Here is a 24,184-nt window from a genome sequence, read left to right as displayed (position 1 = left end):
GCAGCCATACACTTTAACCATTACGTTATTGCAGCTCGTCGATAAAGACAACTTCCAGAGGACTTTAAAACTTGACGCAAAATACCAACAAACACTGTTGGTAAGACTATGAATTAAGTTTTGTCGAAGTACAATAGGAAATAAACAATTACCGCTGTTCTTTATTGCGAAAAAGCTGTTAGTGAGAATGATACAAATACCTTTCCTTGCTATCGCCTGAATTAGGAGGCTTATTGCTTGTTTGGTTTAATTAATTAATAGAATATGAAGCAACTGGTATAAAGAATGATTTTTCCAAACTTTCTATAAAAGAAAGTCTGCTATCAACACACTACTTTCGTTCAATTACTTTATTTATGACTGAAAGGTTCTAAAAATGAAGACACTCGTTCGTGCTCTGCATTGCAGTCAAGCTCTGGCAACGTCGTTGTCTGTTCATTGGCTGATTGTGTTTTGTGACGTCAGATGCGCAGAACGAACCTAAACTCGGCCACCGTCATAAATGACGCGCACTTTAACAGTAGCTTTGAATGCTCAAACATACGCATACACGGATTCACAAATCAGTTACTCCTCAGTACTATAATTATTCAGTAGATCACGAGCCCTGGCCACTATGAAAGTCTGTAAATGTTATTCAACTGGCGAACACACAAAACGGGTTCAGTGCAAGAATGTTCGAATTTCAGTACACCAGCCACTGGAGCTACGGAGAGCCGTTGCTTTCATCTCATTGGCAGCGGCATAATCGCCCGTGGCAGCACGCCAGCGGCGCGGTGGCGGCTGTAGGAAACACGGCGGCGGAGCTGACGGCGCGCGCTCGTATTCGAAAGTGCGGCCGAATGGATAACGGCCAATACCGCAAAAAGCATCTATAGAAGGCGGTAAAGGACACACGTGTGGTAGCCACAAGAGCTCAGCACCAATTGCCATTTCTGCCTCTAGCGGTTCGGTTGAACGATTTCAGTATCTCTTTAATCAATCAGGAGTGAAGTCATTTTGTGGCTAGTTCAAAAAGAGAGTATAAGAGAGGGAGTGGGGGGACGAAGTGTACCAGCGTATGATAAACCCCTACCCTCAAAAATTTCTCTCCTTCATACCTCCTCCGTGTTACCACAGATGACGTGTCACTCATGTCATTTGTACTAAGACTGCAATAAACGCGAGGTCCCTATTTGCTTCCACCTCCCTGAGTGGAATGCATAAGTTCTAATTAATGTTCACTATCCTGCAGTTTTCTAGTTTTAGTTTAGTTTTAATTTTAGTTTTAGTTATGTCATGTTCTGTAGATCATTTTCCCAATTATTTTATCGATATGATGTGGAACAAGTCAGATTACAAGATATATTGAAACCTTCCCGTCTCCTCTATATCTCTCTTTTTTCTTTTTTTTTTTACGCAACCTTCCCTTCTACAATAACATATGAAACCTTTCCTTAGGATTTATATCTCTTGCTTAATAATAATAAATGAAATCTTCCCTTTGAAATTTATTCTCTTTCTCAATCTTCGCATACAAATTTAATTACTGCTTATTAAAAGTGATTTTCTGGTTATTTCGACGAAACATAGAATGTGTCGTCGTCGTGGCCCTCAGTCGTTATCTGAAATGACCCAAAACTGTTCCTTATCTTTTTTACTGTTACTGGATCGCCATCTGACTGCTACATCGAACTGCGAGATGAATATACTTACTCTGGTTTACTATACTCTATTAACTGCTGGTGGGCTGTCATAATAAGTGGCTGTATTTATTGCCAAAGCTGACGTTATTCTTTAATTAATGTGACTGGAGTTACGTAATTCATAGTTACACTTCTTCTTGACAACAATAAAATTTTTGCAAAGTTTTATGTTGATGGTTTTTGGGATGGATTATAATCAGTAATGCAACATTGCTGGGAAAAATTAATTATATTCTGAAAACGCTTCAAATATTTACTGTTGGTAATGAAATGATTTTACAAACGTTCAAATGGGACTTACTTTTTACAATAATCTTACAACTAGCATTGCGCAAACATATCTTCAGTAGTCTTGAGTTTCGCAAAGAAAATAATTCAATAACATTAGTTCATCATACGTTAATAGTTAGCTGATGTCTCTGTACATCCGTTCATAATCTCTTGTAAATCATAGCTAGTGGCTGGCAGGCACACTATTCCTCTCAACCTCTCTCTTCAGACCTGCTACCAACTCGCTTCACATCTCGCTTACTACTGACTTCCTAACCGAGCGAGGTGGCGCAGTGGTTAGCACACTGGACTCGCATTCGGGAGGACGAAGGTTCAATCCCACGTCCGGCCATCCTGATGCAGGTTTTCCGTGGTTTCCCTAAATCGCTCCAGGCAAATGCCGGGATGGTTCCTTTCAAAGGGCACGGCCGACTTCCTTCCCCGTCCTTCTCTAATCCGATGAGACCGATGACCTCGCTGTCTGGTCTCCTTCCCCGAAACAACCAACCAACCAACTGACTTCCTACGAACGCTAAAGTGCGGTCTCTCCTGCCAACAATGCTGTCTGGTGCAGACAATCCCTGCTACCATTACAAAATCTATCAATGCGCGGTCTTACCCGCTCTTTTCTTAAAATGCATCCATACGCGGTCTCTCCCGCCCCTTTTAAAATTATATCAATTTGCGACCTCTCTTGCCAACAATACTTTGGTGCAGACATTCCCTGCTACCACAATTATTTCCAACATGACAAATATTAATTATTCCTACTTAATCCTATTAATAAAATATAAACCTCTTTCATAAATTGTAGTATGACAATAGAAATACACACGTCTTAAAATATATACACACATGAATAGTGCTAATATTAATATTACTGAAATTTTCAGTTCTACACATACAGCTACATTTAGAGGTACAATTTTCTTTTTTACCATTTCCGAAACAGAAACTCGTCCATGGAGTAGGAGTTGTCCAAAAGAAATGATTTTAAGCTAGATTTAAAACTTGGTCTGCCACCCGCCGGACAGTTTATGTTGTTGGGCAAATGATAAAAGATTTTTTGTTGCTGAATAATGTACTCCTTTTCGAGCAACTGACAGCTTCAATAACGGATAGGAAATGTCATTTTTCCCTCTAGTGTTGTACGTATGATCATCACTGTTTTTTGAGAATTGAGATGGATTATTTGTGACAAATTTCATTAGCGAGTATATGTGCTCTGATGGTGCAGTTAAAATACCTAACTCCTTGAGAAGGTGCCTGCATGACGTCCTTGGGTGAACACCAGTACTTATTCTCACTGCTCTCTTTTGTGCAATCAGTACGTTATGCCTAAGTGGTGAGTTACCCCAGAAAACTATTCTATGAGACATTATTGAGTGGAAATATGCAAAGTACGTTAGGAGGCTGAGCTGTTTATTTCCAAGACCAGCGATTATACGAAGAGCGAAAGAAGCTGAACTTAGTAGTTTGAGAAGCTCAGTAATATGCTTTTTACAGTACAAGATGTCATCAATGTAAACACCCAAAAATTTGGAGAAATCTGCCCTGTTAACTAAGCCCTGATCATATGCTACATCAAATGTCGGTATGACTCTATTCGATGTACAGCACTGGATATAGTAACTTTTTTCAAAATTAAGGGAGAGTCCATTTTCTGAGAACCACCTAATAATTCTTTGAAAGACATCCTTAACGATATCTTCAGCTGCTTTTTCTGCAATGGGATTTATTATAACACTCTCGCCATCTGTAAAAAGTACTATTTCCGCTTGCTGAACGTTAAGTGGGAGGCCATTCACATGAATAAGGAAGAGCAGAGGACCTAAAACTGAACCCTGTGGGACTCCCGTTAACTCCCCATTCACTAGAATTTACCACCCTCCCAACATTATTCGTGCTATTCAGCTTTCTGTTCATTAAGTATGATTGAAACCAGTTGTGTGTATAGCCTTCAATTCCATAAAACCTGAGGTTTTCTAAGAGTGTGACTTGATCCACACATATAGTTGTTGTCCACTACATAGAAATGAGTACGTAGGTTGTGAATCCTTTACCTTGAGTCTGTAATAAACTATTAGTGAGGAACAGATATTTCATAAATAATTAAATCTCGAAGTAGTTTGTTTACATGGGATGCCACTCGCTTTTTATTAGCAGAATACCAGAAACTGCACAATTATATCCCAATTTAAGAATCACAAATAATCTCCAATCTTCATACCTCGATAAAAACAAAACAATGATTTGCATATTTGCATAATTACTATCGAATTGTTCTCAGTTACATGTCCACAATCCATACATCGCTAATAAAGTCTTAACCCGATGCCGACGGCCGCAGACAACGTCTGTCCTTCGAGATTGGCAGTCCAGCTCTGATCATAGAGCCGAACCACTTCGCCCGCCATCCAATTTAGGCGCGATCGGAAGATCTCCCAAGTGCTTCGTCTGCCTTTTCGTTTAGCAGTTGTGATGTAATGGAATGATAGTACGTTATTGAGAGGTGCTTTAATATGAAATGCAAGTGAGTACGCTGTTTAGTTTTTCTAATATTAATAACAGAAGATTATCATTTTGGCGCGCAAATTCCGAATGTAGCAGCCAATCGCTGAGAAGGACCACGATACCTGTACCGAACGAACGATGTATCATCGATACTTCACATCACATTACGTTGTCTTCCCACTGCTTCCTTCCCAACTACTCGAAGAAGAGCTTCTTGTATGATGGCTCTGAAGTCAGAAATACGAGTTTTGACTTACACTGTTTTTGAAGATAATACTCAAATACAAGTGAATAACGAAAACTTTTAAAAGATATCCGTTGCAGAATGCCAGTGCTAATTGTGTGAAATAATGATTTGCAATTGTTTTATTGAACTCAACTTGCAGGAGTAGGTCAGATGGGTGATAGACAGACATAAAGAACTGCTTTCCTTTTAAAGCATAAAATTATAGAAATAATATGCCGATCCGTATCATTCACATCCCTGGTATAAAGTAACGTAGGAAGGGGAGAAAGAGAGATCATACGGTGGATAAATATCGTGTCGCATTTAATTCTCTCTGGAGGAAACCGGCTGACGTTCCGTTTGGAAAAGGTATGGACCGTGTTTCTGGTACAACGTACTAAAGCTGGAAATTAGATGGGGAAAAGGGTTGTCGCAGTAAAGCTGGGAAGCGTAAGATATATGCATGTCCTCATTGCATGTGACGACGGGCTGAATTTGATGAAGTGATTAGAGACTGAATTAGGAAGAGGTAAACAAATACTGAAGCCCAGGCGGACTACATGCCATTTAAAAATTTAGACTGAACCGTGGACCTTTGGTGAACTAGATAATCGGGAAACACTGGCGTATGTGACGACAGATCGCATCAACGTTCAGTAGATGTGGTGGACGCTGCACAATGTGGTGGCAGTAATATTGGTTCGCTGTTGGACAGAATGAAGACAGGTGGAATATTCCTAAGGGAAGCTACACCAGGTATAGGTTTAATCTCCTCTTGAAAGCAGAGTGGTTTTGTATAAGAAGCAGGTTACTTGACTGTTTGTTCCTGAAACTGACATGGAAAAGGATTTAGTGTTATGCATAGGTAAGCTGTACGATTCAGAGCGTGGAATGCCAGAAGTTTGAACCTGGTAGGGAACCTAGAAAATCCGAAAAGGGAAATGCAAACGCTAGATCTAGATACTGTGGAGGTCAGCGAAGTGGGGTTGAGAGAAGATGTGGGTATCTGGTCAGAAAAATATAGGATAATATAAACAGCAGCAGAAAATGGTATAAGGGGATTAGGACTCTTCACTAACAGGAAGTTAGGGCGGAGATCGAGTTATTGTCAACAATTCAGTGATAGGGATATTATCGTCAGAATCGACAGCAAACCAATACCGACAATGATAGCTCAGGTAAACAGGCCGACATCGCAAGCAGAAGCTGGAGATATAGAGGTGCACTCGGTTTGTCTGCCGGAGGGGGGGGGGGCTCACCTAAAATGTGGAGGCGGCCTTGCCTGCGGCTATCGAGCGTACGGGGTGCAGTCGTCTGCAAGTAGTTGCTCACGTCGGCACCAATGATGCCTGTCGCTTCGGTTCTGAGGCGATCCTCAGTTCGTACAGGCAGCCGCCGGATATGGTGAAGACCACTGGCCTCGCACGCGGGGTGCAAGCAGAGCTCTCTATTTGCAGCATCGTTCCCAGAGTGGATCGGGGTCCTTTGGTTTGGAGTCGAGTGAAGGGTCTCAACCAGAGGCTTCGTCGACTCTGTGACGGTCTTGGCTGCAGATTTATAGACTTGTGCTATTGGGTGGGGATTTGTAGGACGCCCCTAGATAGGTCAGGGGTGCACTACACAAAGGAAGCGGCTACTCTTGTAGCAGAGTACTTGTGGCGTGCACATGGTTTTTTTTTTAGGCTAGGCAGTAGTGCGAGGTGTCCTGATGAACACTCACCAGTCGACGTGCAGGCAGGGAAATCAGGACGCGCTCAGTGTAAAGACACTTCAGCTATCAAGATGTTAGCAGTAAATTTTCAGAGTGTTCGGAATAAAGTTCCTGAATTTACTGCCCTCGCAAATGATTCTCGGGACTGAGACCTGGATGAACCCTGAGACAGGAAGTTCTGAAATATTTAGTGAGGACTGGAATGTGTAACGGAAAGACAGATTAGAAACCGTAGGAGGTGGTGGTGTCTTCATTGCAGTTGACAAAAATATTGTGTCTACTGAGGTCGAAGTAGTGTGTGATTGTGAAGTTATCTGGACACGTTTAACAGGGCTATGGGAAATAAAGTTAATTGTGGGGTGTTATTACCGGCCACCAGGTTCCACCGTGACAGTTCTAGAATCATTCAAAGGGAGTCTACATTCTGTATCGCAAAAGTACCCGGATCATGCTATGTTAGTCGGAGGCGACTTCAACCTACCTAGTGTAGACTGGGATGTCTATGGATTCATTACAGGTGGTACAGACAAGCCGTCGTGTGAATTATTTTTCAACACATTATCCGAAAACTGTCTTGAGCAGCTAAATCGACAGCCAACGCGTAATGGAAATATTTTAGATCTGGTAGCCATGAACAGACCAGACCTCATCGACGGTGTCAGTGTTGGGACAGGGATTAGTGATCATGATGTTGTCATTACGACTATGGTTACGAAAGTTAAAAAGTCGGTCAAGAAGGCTAGGAGAGTATTCTTACTAGAAAGAGCAGATAAGCAGTTGTTAGCATCTCACTTAGTAAATGAATCGACTTCATTTACTTCCGGTACGATGGACGTGGAAGAAATATGGGCAAATTTTAAACACATTGTAAATCACGCATTGGAGAAGTATGTGCCGAAAAAGTGGGTTACGGTCGGAAAAGTCCCACCGTGGTTTAACAGCGCAATTCGGAGAATGCTCAGGAAGCAAAGACAGTTGCACTCGCGGTACGAGAAAGATTTCGAGAATGAGGACAGGAAAAAGTTAGTAGCGATTCGTGCTGCTGTAAAAAGAGCGATGCACGAAGCATTCAACCACTACCACCGTCATACCTTAGCAAAAGATCTTGCTGAAAACCCAAGGAAATTCTGGTCATACGTAAAATCGGTAAGCGGGTCGAAGGCTTCCATCCAGTCACTCACTGATAAGTCTGGCCTGGCAACGGAAGACAGCAAAACGAAAGCTGAAATTTTTAATTTAGCATTTGAGAAATCTTTCACGCAGGAGGATCGTACAAACATACCGCCGTTTGAGTCTCGTACAGATTCCCGTATGGAGGACATAGTGACAGACATCCCTGGGGTTGCGAAGCTCCTGAAAGTGTTGAAAATAAATAAATCGCCAGGTCCTGATGGGATTCCAATTCGGTTTTACAGAGAGTACCCTACTGCATTGGCTTGCATTTATCGCGAATCTCTTGCCCAACGTAAAGTCCCGAGCGATTGGAAAAAAGCGCAGGTGACGCCTGTATACAAGAAGGGTAGAAGGACGGATCCTCAAAATTACAGACCAATATCCTTAACATCGGTTTGTTGCAGGATTCTCGAACATATTCTCAGTTCGAATATAATTAATTTCCTTGAGACAGAGAAGTTGCTGTCATGCATCAGCACGGCTTTAGAAAGCATCGCTCCTGAGAAACGCAACTCGCCCTTTATTCACATGATATCTTGCGAACCATGGATGAAGGGTATCAGACGGATACCATATTCCTTGACTTCCGGAAGGCGTTTGACTCGGTGCCCCATTGCAGACTCCTCACTAAGGTACGAGCATATGGGATTGGTTCCCAAATATGTGAGTGGCTCGAAGACTTCTTAAGTAATAGAACCCAGTACGTTGTCCTCGATGGTGAGTGTTCATCGGAGGTGAGGGTATCATCTGGAGTGCCCCAGGGAAGTGTGGTAGGTCCGCTGTTGTTTTCTATCTACATAAACGATATTTGGATAGGGTGGATAGCAATGTGCGGCTGTTTGCTGATGATGCTGTGGTGTACGGGAAGGTGTCGTTGTTGAGTGACTGTAGGAGGATACAAGATGACTTGGACAGGATTTGTGAGTGGTGTAAAGAATGGCAGCTAACTCTAACTATAGATAAATGTAAATTAACGCAGATGAATAGGAAAAAGAATCCCGTAATATTTGAATACTCCATTAGTAGTATAGCGCTTGACACAGTCACGTCGATTAAATATTTGGGCGTAACATTGCAGAGCGATATGAAGTGGGACAAACATGTAATGGCAGTTGTGGGGAAGGCGGATAGTCGTCTTCGGTTCATCGGTAGAATTTTGGGAAGATGTGGTTCATCTGTAAAGGAGACCGCTTATAAAACACTAATACAACCTATTCTTGAGTACTGCCCGAGCGTTTGGGATCCCTATCAGGTCGGATTGAGGGAGGACATAAAAGCTATTCAGAGGCGGGCTGCTAGATTTGTTACTGCTAGGTTTGATTATCACGCGAGTATTACGGAAATGCTTCAGGAACTCGGGTGGGAGTCTCTAGAGGAAAGGTGGCGTTCTTTTCGTGAATCGCTACTGAGGAAATTTAGAGAAGCAGCATTTGAGGCTGACTGCAGTACAATTTTACTGCCGCCAACTTACATTTCGCGGAAAGACCACAAAGATAAGAGAAATTAGGGCTCGTACAGAGACATATAGGCAGTCATTTTTCCCTCGTTCTGTTTGGGAGTGGAACAGGGAGAGAAGATGCTAGTTGTGGTACGAGGTACTCTCCGCCACGCACCGTATGGTGGATTGTGGAGTATGTATGTAGATGTAGATATAGAGTATATGAGAATACTGGACGTAATTCAGCTGTAAAGGGAGATGGTAACCTAATAGTCATACGGACATGAAATGGTGCTGTAGGGGAAGAAACAGGAGAAACAGAATGTGGATTTTGCAGTAGGAATGAGAGAGGAAAAGGACTGTTTGTGTTCTGCAGTACATTTCAGATGGTAATAGTCAATATGCTGTTCAAGAATTACAAGTGGCGCTGTACTTGGAAAAGGCCCGTCAACTTTAGAAGATTGCAGCTGGATTACATCGTGATCAGGCAGAGAGTCCGAAATCAGGTACTGGATTGTAGGGCGCATCCAGGAGCTGACATAGGCTCAAGTTGCAATTTAGTAATAATGAAGAGTAAACTGTAAGTTTAAGAGAAACTTTTGGTAAAACCACTCTCGTAGGAAATGAGATACTGAAGTATTGAGGAGTGATGAGACGCCTTCGAAATTAGCTAAAGATATGGATACTGTAGTAAGGAATACCGCAGCAGGTAGTTCAGTTAAAGAGGAGCGGATCTTTCTAAAAGTCGGAATCACAGATGTTGGACAGTCAAACATAGGTACAAGGAAGATACCTGCGAAGAAACCTTGAATAACAGGAGAAATACTTCAAGAGATCAGCGGAAGAAGGAAGTACAAGAATGTATAGGGAAAGTAATACAGAAGTAAAAATCGGAATAAAATAAACAGGAAGTGCAGGGAAGCCAAGGCGAAATACCTGCAGGGAAAATGTGAAGAAACAGAAAAAGAAATGATCGTCCGAAGGACTGATCCAGCACGTATGGTACGAGGGCGAGGTGCAGAATAATGTCTCCGAATGATTTATGTTATAAATCTTGCCGGTCGTTGTGGCCGAGCGGTTCTAGGCGCTTCAGTCCGGAGCCGCGCGACTGCTGCACTCGCAGGTTCGAAACCTGCCACGGGCATGGGTGTGTGTGATGTCCTTAGGTTAGTTAGGTTTAAGTAGTTCTAAGTTCTAGGGGACTGATGACCTCAGAAGTTAAGTCCCATAGTGCTCAGAGCCATTTAAACTATTTTATAAATCTTAAAGAATTTTTTAACAAAACAAACTGTATTAACATTCTACATCTTTTACACAGTTTGACCACTATCAAAGTGACGTCGAAGGTGTTCTTTACGTTTTGGAAACAGATGAAAATCGAATGGGACACAATCTGGACTGTATGGAGGATGACAGACAACAGCGAATCTAAGGCGTAGGGTCGTTGCAGACATCGTAGCGCTCGTGTGTGGTCTGGCATTGTCGTGCTGAAGGAAGGGGTGGTGCATATGTCGACCGTCTCTTCGAATTCGTGCTTTCAGTTTTCTAAGGGTCTCGCAGTGCCTTGCAGAGTTTATGATGGAACTTTTAGGCATGGATTCCAAATGCACCATACCGGAAATCTGTGAGTATGACTTTGCCTGCTGATGGCATGGTCTTGAACTTTTTGGTGTCGGTGATCTTTTGTGGCGGAACTTCATTGAAGCTCTTTTGTTGAGGTTAGCACCACTGTTTCCTCCTTTACGAGCACCAAAAACCCAACGTCGCACATTGCTGATTATACAATCATCCTCGTACACAGCTTCATTCTTCTATGTATCTGACTTGGAGGCACGTTTTGAGCGCTTAGGAACTTTATTACGGCACGCTGTTTCTCACGCACCGACGTAGTTACGTTACACACCGCCATGCTACACCCTACAGTTCATACAATTCGGTGCCCTCTAGGGGCGGAAGGTTTAACTTGTGTTACTGAAGCGGGAAAGTCAGTAATATGCACGACATGTAATACCGCACTCGATACGGAGAACAGAATAAAAAATTCAAAGGCATTGCTTTATAGCACGCCCTCGTAGAACAGTCAATACAACAGTCGGAGAAATGAAAATCAAGGGTGGAAAGTATATTGAAGTCCTGTGTAAGGGTGAGGAGTTTTCTGATAACGCGATAGAAGACGGAGTTAATAGGAAGAGATAGGTGATCCAGTATAAGAGTAACAATTTAAAAGAGCTATGCAACAGATGAGATCAAATACGGTAGCAGTGATGTATAACGTTCCATCAGTATTTCTATAATCACAAGGGGAAGTGGCAACCAAGCGAGTATTCAGCTTGGTGTGCAGAATTTATGAGACAGCGACGTGCCTCAAAGTTTCGAAAAAATGGCATTCACACATTTCTAAGGCAGCAAGAGCAGATCTTCTTCTCTTCTTTTCCTTCAGCGTTTCTCCCGCGTGCCTGCGGGGTCCGCTACAGGCGTCCGTTGTCTCCATTTCGCTCAGTCACGGGCTGCATCTGGGTGGATGCTTAAGCATTTAAGGTCTTTATGAATCGTATCAGCCCAACGTTGCTTAGGTCGTCCTTTGGATCTTCTGCTGACGGCTTCAAGTGTGTAATTCACCTTGGCAATAGAGGCATCACCAGGCCGTAAAACATGCCCAGACCATCGAAGACGATTCTCACGCAACTTGTCTTGGATCGGTGTAACACCAAACTGTTTGCTAATGCTGTCATTGGACACGTGATCTAACTTAGTGAGGCTCGCTGACCACTTTAGCATCTTCGTTTCCATTACACTTAGGCGGTGTGCAGTCTCATCTGTAGTCGGCCGGCACTCACAACCATACAAGGTTCAAATGGCTCTGAGCACTATGCGACTTAACTTATGAGGTCATCAGTCGCCTAGGACTTAGAACTAATGAAACCTAACTAACCTAAGGATATCACACACATCCATGCCCGCGGCAGGATTCGAACCTGCGACCGTTAGCGGTCGCTCGGCTCCAGACTTTAGCGCCTAGAACCGCACGGCCACTCCGGCCGGCCCATACAAGGCGACTGGTCGGATGACAGTGCGATAGATTTTTGATTTTAAGTTATGTTTCATCCTGCGGTCGTAAGTGACTCCGGTTGTTGTTCGCCACTTCATCCAGGCTGCCTGACTTCTGGTGTTGATCTCTTCGGTGAGTCGGCTGTCCACAGTGATGGTGGAACCAGGGTACTTAAACTTACTCACACGAGTCAGATCTTCACCATTAATCGTGATGGTTCCCATTTCATGTCTGTCTGATTATATATACTCGGTTTTCTTCAAATTAAGGCGCAAATCGTGTTGCGCCAACCGGTCGCTCCATTCTTGAGTTTGGCTCTGCGGATCAAGCTTGTTTTTGCTGCCAGCGTCACGTCGTCAGCATAAAGTAAGAGTCCATGGTAATGGCCGGTGCAGGTCAGCTGTCACGGTGTTCATTACGAGAATGAACAGAAGTGGTGATGATGCAGAACCTCGATGGACGCCGACTGTGATGGAGAAGTCGTTGATAGTCCTGAGGTTGAACGGACATAACTTCTTGGCTGTGCATAAAGTAACTGCAACCAGTTAATAAGCTGCTTCGGCACATCATGCTGTCAAAGTGCTAGCCAGATTCTTCACAAATCCTGCTTGGTTTCTGAAAATCTGCAGGAGCAGATAAATGCGAGAAATACCGCACAACCAGCTTAACAGCTAAGGCATCGAAGTTGCTGACGGAAATAATATACAAAAGAATGGAAAAAAATTTGGATTTATTAGATGATGACCAGTGTGAATCTAGGAAAGATAAAGGCACCAGTGAGGTAGTCCCGATGTTGCGCATGGTAAACCTAGCTAAACTGAAGAAAATACAGGGTGAAAGGGTATTACTAAGATTCGCTGACGACATTGGTATTCTCTATGAAGGTGAAGAATAATTGCAGGATCGGTCGGATGGATTGAACAGACTAATGAGTACACAATACGGATTGAGAGTAAACCGAAGAAAAACGAAGGTAATGAGAAGTACCGCGAATGAGAACAGAAATAAAAATGAAGTATCTAGTGAGATTAGCACAGAATCAGAATACGAAATAATTTGGGTGCAGATAAGTGTTAAGTGTGTATCAAATATAGTCTTTGGATATGTTTGTGGACCCCTGCCTGAGAAATAGTAATGGAGAAACAGTTGAGGGGAAACTAGGAGAACGTTTCGCGTAAATTTCCTGGTCGTGATATAGTATTAGGCGGTGATTTTTAACTTACCTCCGATAGACTGGAAGACTCAAGGGATTAGAACGTGTAATAGGGACAGAGAATCATGTGAAACTGCTCTCAGTGCCTTATCTGAAAATTACCTTGAGCAGCTGATCAGAGAAACAACTCGTGAAGATGACAGGCCTGCTGGCGACTAACAGATCTGAACTTTTCGACTCTCTTAGCTCAGAATACCGATTCAGTGAGCATAAGGTTGTTACAGCATCACTGAATGCGACCGTAAATACAAAGAGAGGCAAGAAGGTTTTCCTTTTTTTTAGCAAGATCGAAAAAGAGACAAATTACTAATTTCCCGAAAGGTTATCACGAAAATTTCATCTTAAACACTGAAGATCAACGTTGATCCTCCGTTGAGGATCAACGAAGAAGCTTCAAGTACATCGTACTATACGCTTTAGACAAGTATGTCCCGAGCAAAATTGTGAAGAATGGGAAAGACCCTCCGCGGTTCGACAGCCGTGTTAAGAAGCTGCTACGAAAGCAAACAAAGCTTCACAGCAAATGTAAGGGTAACCAAAGCCTCAAAGACAAACAAAAATGAAACTAAGCCAGAATTAGCGTAAGGAGGGCTATGCATGCAGCGTTCAACGAATACGAAAGTAAAACTCTAGCTCCCATTTTGACAGAAAACCCAAAGAAGTTCTCGTCTTATGTTAAACTAGTAAACGCATTGAAGCCATCTATTCAGTCACTCTGTGACCACAATAGCTCATAAACAGAATTACACAGGTAAGGCCGAAATACTGAACTTTCTTTCAGAGGGAGGTAATACTGTAGATTCTCCTTTAAATCGTCGCACGAACGACAACAGACCGATATCGAAATTAGTGACGAGGGATAGAAAAGAAAATGAAATAGCTCAATAGAGGAATGGCCACTGGATCAGGTGGAAGTCGAATTCGGTTCTACACACGAAAGTACTTGCCCCCATTCTAGCAGCAATGTAACGTAGATCTCTTGAATAGCGAAGCGTTCCTAATGATTGAAAAAAGGACATGTAATTCCCTTTTTCAAGAAGTTCGTCGAACAGACGCACAAAAGTGTAGACGTATATCTCTGACATCGGTCTCGTGTAAAATTTTTGGAACGTGTTTTACGCTCAAGTACTGTGACATCTCTGGAGACCGAAAATCTCCTCTGAAAGAACCAACATGGGTTTCAAAACCATCTACCGTGTGACACCCAGCTCGCTCTGTTCGTCCATGAGACACAAAATACTAGATACAGGCGCCCAGGTAAATACCAAGTTATTTGACTTCCGAAAGTCATTCGATACAATTCCATACTGCCGCCGAGTGAACACAATACGAGCGTAGGAAATATCAGACCATCTTTGTGACTGGACTGAAGAGTTTCTTTGCAAACACAACAACACAACACAGCACGTCTTTCTGGTCGGAGAGAACAGAGGTCTTCAGACATAAAAATAAGGAAGGACGTGATGCAAGGGAATGTTTTAGAACCAACACTTTACACACTATTCTCGGAGTCTCACACTCCCAGGCTGGAAATTCCTGTTGTTTTGTGAGGATACTGAAGCAGATTCTCCGTTTCGGATGTATGTAGTTGTACTAATTCGGCGAAGCAGCACGATGGATGGGTGTTTCTGCTTGTTCGAATAACACGACGGATTACTGGGCGTGACAAATTTTGCCCTCTGGTTCAGGATTACGGTTGTAATATTTCGCCCCAAGAACACACAGTACGTTTATTTGTCCCTTTGAGCTTAGGTGCAGCTTTTGATAGTTGTTAATTACGTGCGGGGGCTTAAACGGTAGGTCACACACGCTACACAACGATCTGCACCCGTTATATATTCTCGCCTAACCAAAATCAGATCACTTTACTTTGTATTTAAGCAGTGTGACTGGATGAAACTTAAAATTTTTATTTGACACCACAAACGATCGTGAAGCCACAGTAACTAAAACAATGAAATTTTTAAAAATCACGTGACTAGTTTAGACTCCCTGAGTCGTCATTTTCAAATGTAATCACAAACATGGAAAACTACAGTAATAATTTCAACCATACTTCTTTCAAATATTTCGAAAAAAACCTAAGCAATGGCAGCAGAAACGGGTGACAGGATGTCACGACAATTTTTGGTTGATCAGTAGTTTCACACCTTAATACATTGTAGATGAAAACTGCATCGGGATGAAAGATATTGGTTCAAATGGTTCTGAGCACTATGGGACTTAGCTTCTGAGGTCATCAGTCCCCTAGAACTTAGAACTACTTAAACCTAACTAACCGACGGACATCACACACATCCATGCCCGAGGCAGGATTCGAACCTGCGACCGTAGCGGTCGCGCGGTTCCAGACTGAAGCGCCTAGAACCGCTCGGCCCCTCCGGCTGGCATGAAAGATATTATATACTCTTGAATTATGCCCTGCAGTGATGCATTTCGCAAAGAAAGGCTCACACGTCTGAAAATTTAAAAAAAAATAATTGCATTTAAGTAAGATCATGGTGAAAGCTGCCATGAGAGAAGTAGTTATCACAGCCCCACCGTAATCTTATAAGAGCACGCAATCATACTGTGTTCTGCTAAAGAAATCTTACAAACACGATGTACTCCCATTTTATTAAAAAAATTATTGATTTAGTTACTGTGGCTTGAGGACCGTTTGTGGTATCAAATAAACATTTCGTATCACTTAATTCAGATCCAATTAAAATGTTTTCCTTTTCTGCCTTTATCGATTGGCACGTTCAAGTTAGTGAGGAAATATTACATATTTTTCTCAACTAGCAAGCAGTTACGTGAAACTGGAGGTTTTTGACTATATGTTGCATTCAGTTTCCTCAAACATTTGACCAGCAGATAGAGCAGCGCTCACTGTTTGAAAATTCCGATAAGTAAAGTTGAAAATAGTCACCTTGACTTCACGCAATATTAGTTTCTTTTAACTGTACCGATTCTATGTTTCTCTGTCCAGTCTAGAAAACACTACTTCATATTCTTTAATTACTTTCAGTTTTTAGGGAAATACTTCATCTTATGGGAAATGAGATTTCCGCCCTAGCGGCGGATTCAACTTTTCATACATAATCGTATACATGAATTAAATGAATCTGGCGTATATTGTTAAATATTTCTTTTTATACACAAATAACAAAAGCGATCACCTACAGAGTTATCCAGAAAGGAGCATGTCTAACACCGAACAGAACAGAACCAAAAAACGAGAGCATATAATGATTGTCCCTGTCTAATCTACTACGAAACACTCTAAGGTAGGAAGCTATAGCTTCTTAAACTTTTGCATTCTTTGCCTCTTTCCTTCACCTTGGTATTACATTTATATTTAAAATTTCCAAATATTTTCTCGAAAACTTTTACTGAAGGAAAGAAACAGGTAATATAAGCTTTATTACGCTTACCAAAAATGAGCGAGTGGTTATAATAGGTTGAGGACATATGGGACGCTGACGCAAGCAAAACGAGATTAGATATTTCTTGTTTTATTGTTCAATGTACATCACTTAGCTGTATCCCCAGCGACGACCGGCTGCTGTGTAGGCCGCAGTCGAATCTTGCTGACACCAATGGCAGACTCAAGGCAGCTTCTTGGGAGTAGCTGTAAGGAGAGGCCGACGACTCGTAGTAGGGCGGGTTGCCCACTCGCCAATCCGTAGGCGCTTCCCTGGTGACGGTTCTGCGGCGAAGGAGGCGCAACTGCGGCGAGTGTGTGATTGACACGCTGCCCTGAAAGTGTTCTGTCTCTCTCAGGTTGCCGCCCACATTGTACGTTCAGATGGACTGTGGTGCTGGTGCCTTGATGTTTGATGTCGTGATGTACGCTGATCCTTACTCACCGACTTGCTAGGCCACATGGTCCGTATGAAGCCGAAGTACTGGAGCAGCTCGTGCCCTGAACTGGACTGGTGTTGGTGGACTCATGGACCACCCATCAGTAGCAGCTTCAGTCGTAGACTCCGGCGTCAGTTATGTCTGATTACAGAACTGCTGTCTTTAAGCCGGGCAGCGAGAGTACGTCTGACACAGTGTGACAATGCTGTAACAATCTTACACAAGATAATGAAATACAATAATCAGAGAACTGAGCGTGAATGACTTGGACGCCACCAATCCTACTGACTGCCTCTAAGCTGGTCGGGGTATTTACACTGAAGAGCCAAAGAAACTGGTATAGGCATTCGTATTCAAATAGAGAGGTACGCGAGCAGGCAGAATACTGCGCTGCGGTCGGCGACGCCTATGTAAGAAAACGCAGTTGTTAAACGCAGTTGTTAGATCGCTTACTGCTGCTACAGGTGCAGGTTATCAAGATTTAATTGAGTTTGTACACATTGTTATAGTCGGCGCACGAGCGATGGGACAAAGCATCTCCGAGATAGCGATGAAGTGAGATTTTTCCCGTTCGACCATTTCACGAGAGTACCGTGAATTCGAGGAAACCAGTAAAACATCAGATCTCCGACGTCACTGCGGCCGGATAAAGGTCCAAAGAAAATCGATCAAAATGACAGAAGTACAACCCTTCCGCAGATTGCTGCAGAGTTCAGTGCTGGGCCATCAACAAGTGTCAGCGTGCGAAACATTCAACGAAATATCATCGATATGGGCTTTCGGAGCCGAATGCCCTCTCGTGTACCCTTGATGACTACACGACTCAAAGCTTTACGCCTCCCTTGGGCCCGTCAATACCGACATTGGACTCTTGATGACTGAAAACATGTTACCTGGTTGGACGAGTCTTGTTTCAAATTGTATCGAGCGGATAGACGTGTACAGGTATGGAGACAACCTCATGAATCCATGGACCCTGCAAGTCAGCGGGGGACAGTTCGAGGTTGTGGAGGCTCTGTAGTGGTGTGGAGTTGGATTGATATGGGATCCCTGATACGTCTAGGTACGACTCTGACACGTACGTAAGCATCCTGTCTGATCAGCCAATCATGTCGATTGTGCGTTCCGACTGACTTGGCCAATTCCAACAGCACAATGCGACACCACACACGGGTAGAATTGCTACAGAGTGCCTCCAGGAACACTCTTCTGTGTTTAAACATTTCCGCAGGCCACCAAACTCCCCAGACATGAACATTATTGACCATATCTGGGATGCCTTGCAACATGCTGTTCAGATCTCCATCCCTTATACTCTTACGGATTTATGACAGCCCTTCAGAATTCATGGTGTCAGTTCCCTCCAGCACTACTTGAGACATTAGTCGAGACCATGCCACGTCGTGTTGCGGCACTTCTGCGTGCTCGCTAAGGTCCTATACGATATTAGGCAAGTGTACCAGTTTCCTAGGCTCTTCAGTATATATTAAAATTAGGAGATTGCAGATATTTTGTGGACCTGCCACAAGGCCTGTCAGCAGTCTATAGTGCCACATGGTCCAGGCTTAGTGACAAAGGGAGAGTGCACAGATTAAGTTAAATCAATAATTTTGACTTCAGATTCGAGTTGTTCGCTAAATTACCTTTCATTTGATATGCTGCTCGAACTTATAGAGTAGTTATCTAAAAATCGCAATAATTTTTAATTACACGATCAAAAATTAATTCGAGACCACCGTCGGTTTGCCTAACTAGCGATCTTGGGGCCCCTAGGGGCGGACGAATTCTTAGAGTCCAAATTCAATTAATTCTATAATACCGCAAGATGGTGAATATCGGCAGAGAGTAACCTGTCGTTGTTTCAAATCCTGGCCACTCGCCGCCGAAAGACATAACAGGGCCGGCCTTTTCCACGGGATTCCCACCGCAGTAAGAGAACCAACCTCTGAGCCGGGGACTCTTATCACTACTCAGAGGTGTTAATGGTAACAGCCATGCTGGTTAGGTTGGCTATACGCCCCTCTTCTCGTCGGCAGAAGCATGTTGTCCTGAGGGCTCCTCTCGAGAGATGGGAAGGAAAGGCAGTTGTTTCTAGTGGACAGAGTGGAACGGATGTGAACAGGTAAGACGATCGTCAGTTCGGAACCAACCGCCATCTTGACTTCGGCGATCAAGTTAGTACACCGTTTACCGCCGAGGTAGTTCCAAATGGTTGAAATGGCTCTGAGTACTATGGGACTTAATTGCTGAGGTCATCAGTCCCCTAGAACTTAGAACTACTTCAATCAAACTAACCTAAGGAAATCACACACATCCATGCCCGAGGCAGGATTCGAACCTGCGACCGTAGCGGTCACGCGGTTCTAGACTGAAGCTCCTAGAACCGGCCGGCTGAAGTTGTTCCACTCGCGACATGATTGTGAGTAACTTCTATCAGTACCTACATTCAGCAACTTTCGCGATTACAGTGCTTATTGTTCGGCACCCATAGAATGGGCACTATTTAAGATGATTGCTGAGTAATTTCATGAAGTGCCCTTCCCGTTATCTTTCTTGCCGACAATCAACGTTCTCCATGGTTTCTCTCCTTTTACTCTTCCATAGTTCCGTAGCTGGACCAAGCCAGTTCATGGCTTTACTATCGATTGAATGTTTTATGCAGCAAGAAGAGATAGGAACTGCTTTATATAAGTGTACTTGTAAATCGGGCTACCTAACCTATGTTTTGTGTGCTACTGGAAGTACAATATTCTACGATTGTATTTTCTCTGGTCTGTATTTTCCGATGTTTCCTGTACATTGTTTCAATTATCCACCAACTGAACCACTGGTAGAAGGAAAGAAGTTCGGTGCCAGCCACTGTCGGGACAGTAGCCGACAGGAAGATGGATAACAGATCTCACTGCTTACAGAGAATTCGTCTGCTGCAGCAGTCACCGTAGTTAAAATTCATTAGCTGTCACGCCATCGTCTCTGGCAGACCACTAACGGCTGCAAGGCTTTGTTGTGCGATGTCACTCGTAATGACAGAACCAGTCCAGGTTATTATGATTGGTCAAAGGTGTCTAGTTCTGCAACATTGGCTTCATGGGTTTGTTTCGGTACCGTACCTGCTCCATCAGGTCTCCGACATGCGTACTGCATTCTACCTAGTGCATCTTACTTAATGCTTCGAGAGCAACGAAGGAAATTCGGTGTGCTCTTGTGTTACACTTTTCCCTGTGCTCTCTCTTCCTATGACTAAGAAGTGTCGATGCCGCTCTTTTTGTGAACGATATTCTGTGTCTGAATGTTTACGCCTTGTGGCTGGCTTACGTTCACACCGTCCTGAGCTAAAGCAATGCTAGGCTGTGGGGACTTACTACGGGAATGGGAGGGTAAAAATGTTCTGTGTCGCTGCGTAACAACGTAGAGCCGGCCTGTGTGGCTGAGCGGTTCTGGGCGCCTCAGTCTGGAACCGCGCGACCGCTACGGTCGCAGGTTCGAATCCTGCCTCGGGCATGGATGTGTGTGATGTCCTTAGGTTAGTTAGGTTTAAGTAGTTCTAAGTTCTAGGGGACTGATGACCTTAGAAGTTAAGTCCCATAGTGCTCAGAGCCATTTGAACCATTTTTTTGAACAACGTAGAGGGTGGCCCACTGAAACGTTTCAGGGCAAGTATCTCTGGAACAAAAATAGGTATTGAGAAACAACTTTTGTCAGTAGGCTGTTTAGGTTTATATGTTGGTAACGCCCCATAGCGCTCTGCATCAAAATCACTGTGCTGTGTGCAGTCTGTGGCTGGTTTGTATTGTTGGAATATTTGCTATTGTAGTGTTGGGCAGTTGGATGTGAACAGCGCGTAGCGTTGCGTAGTTGGAGGTGAGCCGTGGTGGATGTGGGGAGAGAGATGGCAGAGTTCTGAGAGCGGACGATCTGGACGTGTGTCCGTCAGAAAAAGGAAATTTGTAAAACTGGATGTCATGAACTGATATATATGTGACTTTTGAACACTACTAAGGTAAATACATTGTTTGTTCTCCATCAAAATCTTTCATTTGCGAACTATGCCTATCAGTAGTTAGTGCCTTCAGTCGTTAGAATCTTTTATTTAGCTGGCAGTATTGGCGCTCGCAGTATTGCAGTAGTTTGAGTAACGGAGATTTTTGTGAGGTAAGTGATTCATGAAAGGTATAGGTTATTGCTGGTTAGGGCCATTCTTTTGTAGGGATTATTGGAAGTCAGATTACGTTGCGCTAAAAATAAAGTGTCAGTTTACTGTTGATCAGAATAAGTAAAGAGAGAAATGTCTGAGTATGTTCAGTTTTGCTCAGATGTTTGAAAACCAAATGACGTAAGAGGTTTACCAACACTGTCATTTTTAATTTTTCTAAGGGTATGTTTCACTTTCATTGGAATGAATTATAGGGGCTCATGAAAATAAATGCTATGAGATACTGTGAAACGTAATCAAATATAAGTATCATCTCAAACTTTCTTCTTATACATAACATGAATAATCACTAAAAAGAACGGTGTTGGTTGCATAGCAATACGTCAGTCACACCCCCGAAATTTTCAAAGCGAAGTTGACGTTTGAAATATACGAAACGCACTGCTTTTGCACATCCCGAGGTGGAAAAGTTATCCCCACAATCAGTGTTTGCGCCACCAAATCCTATTATTACTTCCGGTCCTCATGACAACAGTGAAAGAAAGACTACGAACGTCAACCACATCGCGATTATGAGCAACGTGAGGTTCACGCTTGCATCTCGAGACGCGCAACAGCTGTGCGTTTCGTTTGTTTCAAGCGTCAACTTCACTTTGCAATTTTTCGGTGTGTAGTGATGTACTTCGATGCAACCAACGCCGATATTTTTGCGATTTTTTGCTTTATTGACTGCCTCAGAAATATTACGGGGTGTCCATTAAAAACATAAGTTTGTGTGGAAGCTAGTATTTTAGAATGTATTGTACCTATTTTCATGAGCCCCTGTCTTACATTCATACCAGTGAAAGTCATTTTTCGGTATTTATTTTTGTTCCCGAGATACATGTGCTGAAACTTGAAGTGGGCCACCCTGTTTACAAATGACCTAGTGGATAACGTCCGAAATTCAATGAGGCTTTTCGCGGATGATGCGCCGCGCGGGATTAGCCGAGCGGTCTTAGGGCGCTGCAGTCATGGACTGTGCGGCTGGTCCCAACGGAGGTTCGAGTCGGCCTTCGGGCATGGGTGTGTGTGTTTCTCCTTAGGAGAATGTAGGTTAAGTGGTGTGTAAGCTTAGGGACTGATGACCTTAGCAGTTAAGTCCCATAAGATTTCACACACATTTGAACTTTTTTTTGCGGATGATCCTGTTGTATACAAAGAAGTTGCGACGCTAGAAAATTATAGCGAAACGCAGGAAGATCTGCAGAGGATCGACGGTTGGTGCAGGGAGGGCCAATTGACCCTCAACCTAAACAGGTGTAACGTATTGTAGATACATAGGCAGATTAGCGTTTATTGTATGATTACAAAATTTCAGAATAATCACTGGAAGCAGTTATTTTAATCAAATAACTAGGGGTATTTGTACAGAGGGACCTGAAGTGGAACGAAACGAGAAATTAATCGTGAGTAAGGCCGATGCCAGAATGAGAGTCACTGGAAGAGTCCTCAGGTTAAGTAGTCCATCAACAAAGGAAGTAGCGTGCAAAACACTCGTTCGATCAATACTTGAACATTGCTCGTTAGTATTGGATCTATACCGGACAGGTCTGCCAGAGAAATCAGAGATCCAAATGAGAGCAGCACGTTTCATAACAGATTCATTTAGTAAGCACGAAAGCGTCACGGAAATGCTCAGTCAATTCTAGTGGCAGACGCTGCAAGAGAGGCGCTCTTCACCACGGTGTTGGCGGAGAGGATACATTCCTAGAAGAATCAACAAACTTATTGTTTCTTCCTACATATATCTCGTGGAAAGACTATGAAGATATAAATAGTGAGATTCGAGAGCCCTCACGGAGACTTAGCCAGCACTTTTTCATCCCGCGAACCATGAGCGACTGGAACAGGGAAAGGTGGAAGTGACAATGATATACAAACTACTCCTCGCCACACACCGTCAAGTGGCTTGCGGAATGTAGATGGAGGTGGAGATGTACATGCAGGAGAACCTAATCAAAAATGGTGATCACAATGTAAAGGAAGTTAAGAAGTTCTGTTAGCTTGGAAGAAAAAAATTCCATGACGGACGAAGCAAGGAGGAGAGACAAAGGCAAACAAGCTCTGGCAAAGAGTGTCTTCCTAGCCAAAAGAAGCCTAATAATGTTTAACATAGGCCTTCATTTGAGGGAGAAGTTACTAAGAACGTGCGTTAGAAGCACAGAATCATGGGAGTGAATCATGGACTGTGGGAAAAGTGGGACGGAAAACATGTGGTTTTACAAAAGGACGTCGAAAATTAGGTGGAATGATAAGTAATGAGCAAGTTCTGAGCGGAAAGGACGAAGAAAGGAAAATATGGGAAACACTGACAAGAATTAGGGATAGGATTATAGTAAATCAAAGTGGGATCACTGTTGTCAGCTGCAGTGGGATATTACGCGTAATCAGCGGCGGCTAGTGAAAATGTGTACTGCACTGGGATTCGAACCCGGCATCTCCCGCTCACTAGGTGACCACTGCGCCACCTCTCGGCCTATCCGCACTCCCATCGAGTGTCACCTACCCACAGTCTCCGTCCATTGACTCCTGTTCGCTACTCAGATTTCCACACAAGGTCGGACGTATCTGTGCATCCGCACTGAAGAAAGTGGATCCACTGCCAGCTAGGCGTATCAGTTACATGAATACGTGATGTCTGTTCTTTCAGACGTGTCCGAAAGAACAGACACGATGTGTTCATATAACAGGATTGTACCACATGCGTTATGATATCAGGGAACAACTTCCATGGTGAAACTTATTGGCAGATTAAAACTATGTGCCGAACCGAAACTCGAACTCGGGATCTTTGCCTGTCGCGGGCAACTGCTCTATGATCTGAGCTACCTAAGCACGACTCACGACCCGTCCTCACAGCTTCA

This window comes from Schistocerca piceifrons, chromosome 6, assembly GCF_021461385.2.
Source record: "Schistocerca piceifrons isolate TAMUIC-IGC-003096 chromosome 6, iqSchPice1.1, whole genome shotgun sequence".
Classification (NCBI taxonomy): domain Eukaryota; kingdom Metazoa; phylum Arthropoda; class Insecta; order Orthoptera; family Acrididae; genus Schistocerca; species Schistocerca piceifrons.
Note: the sequence above shows the minus strand (reverse complement) of the source record.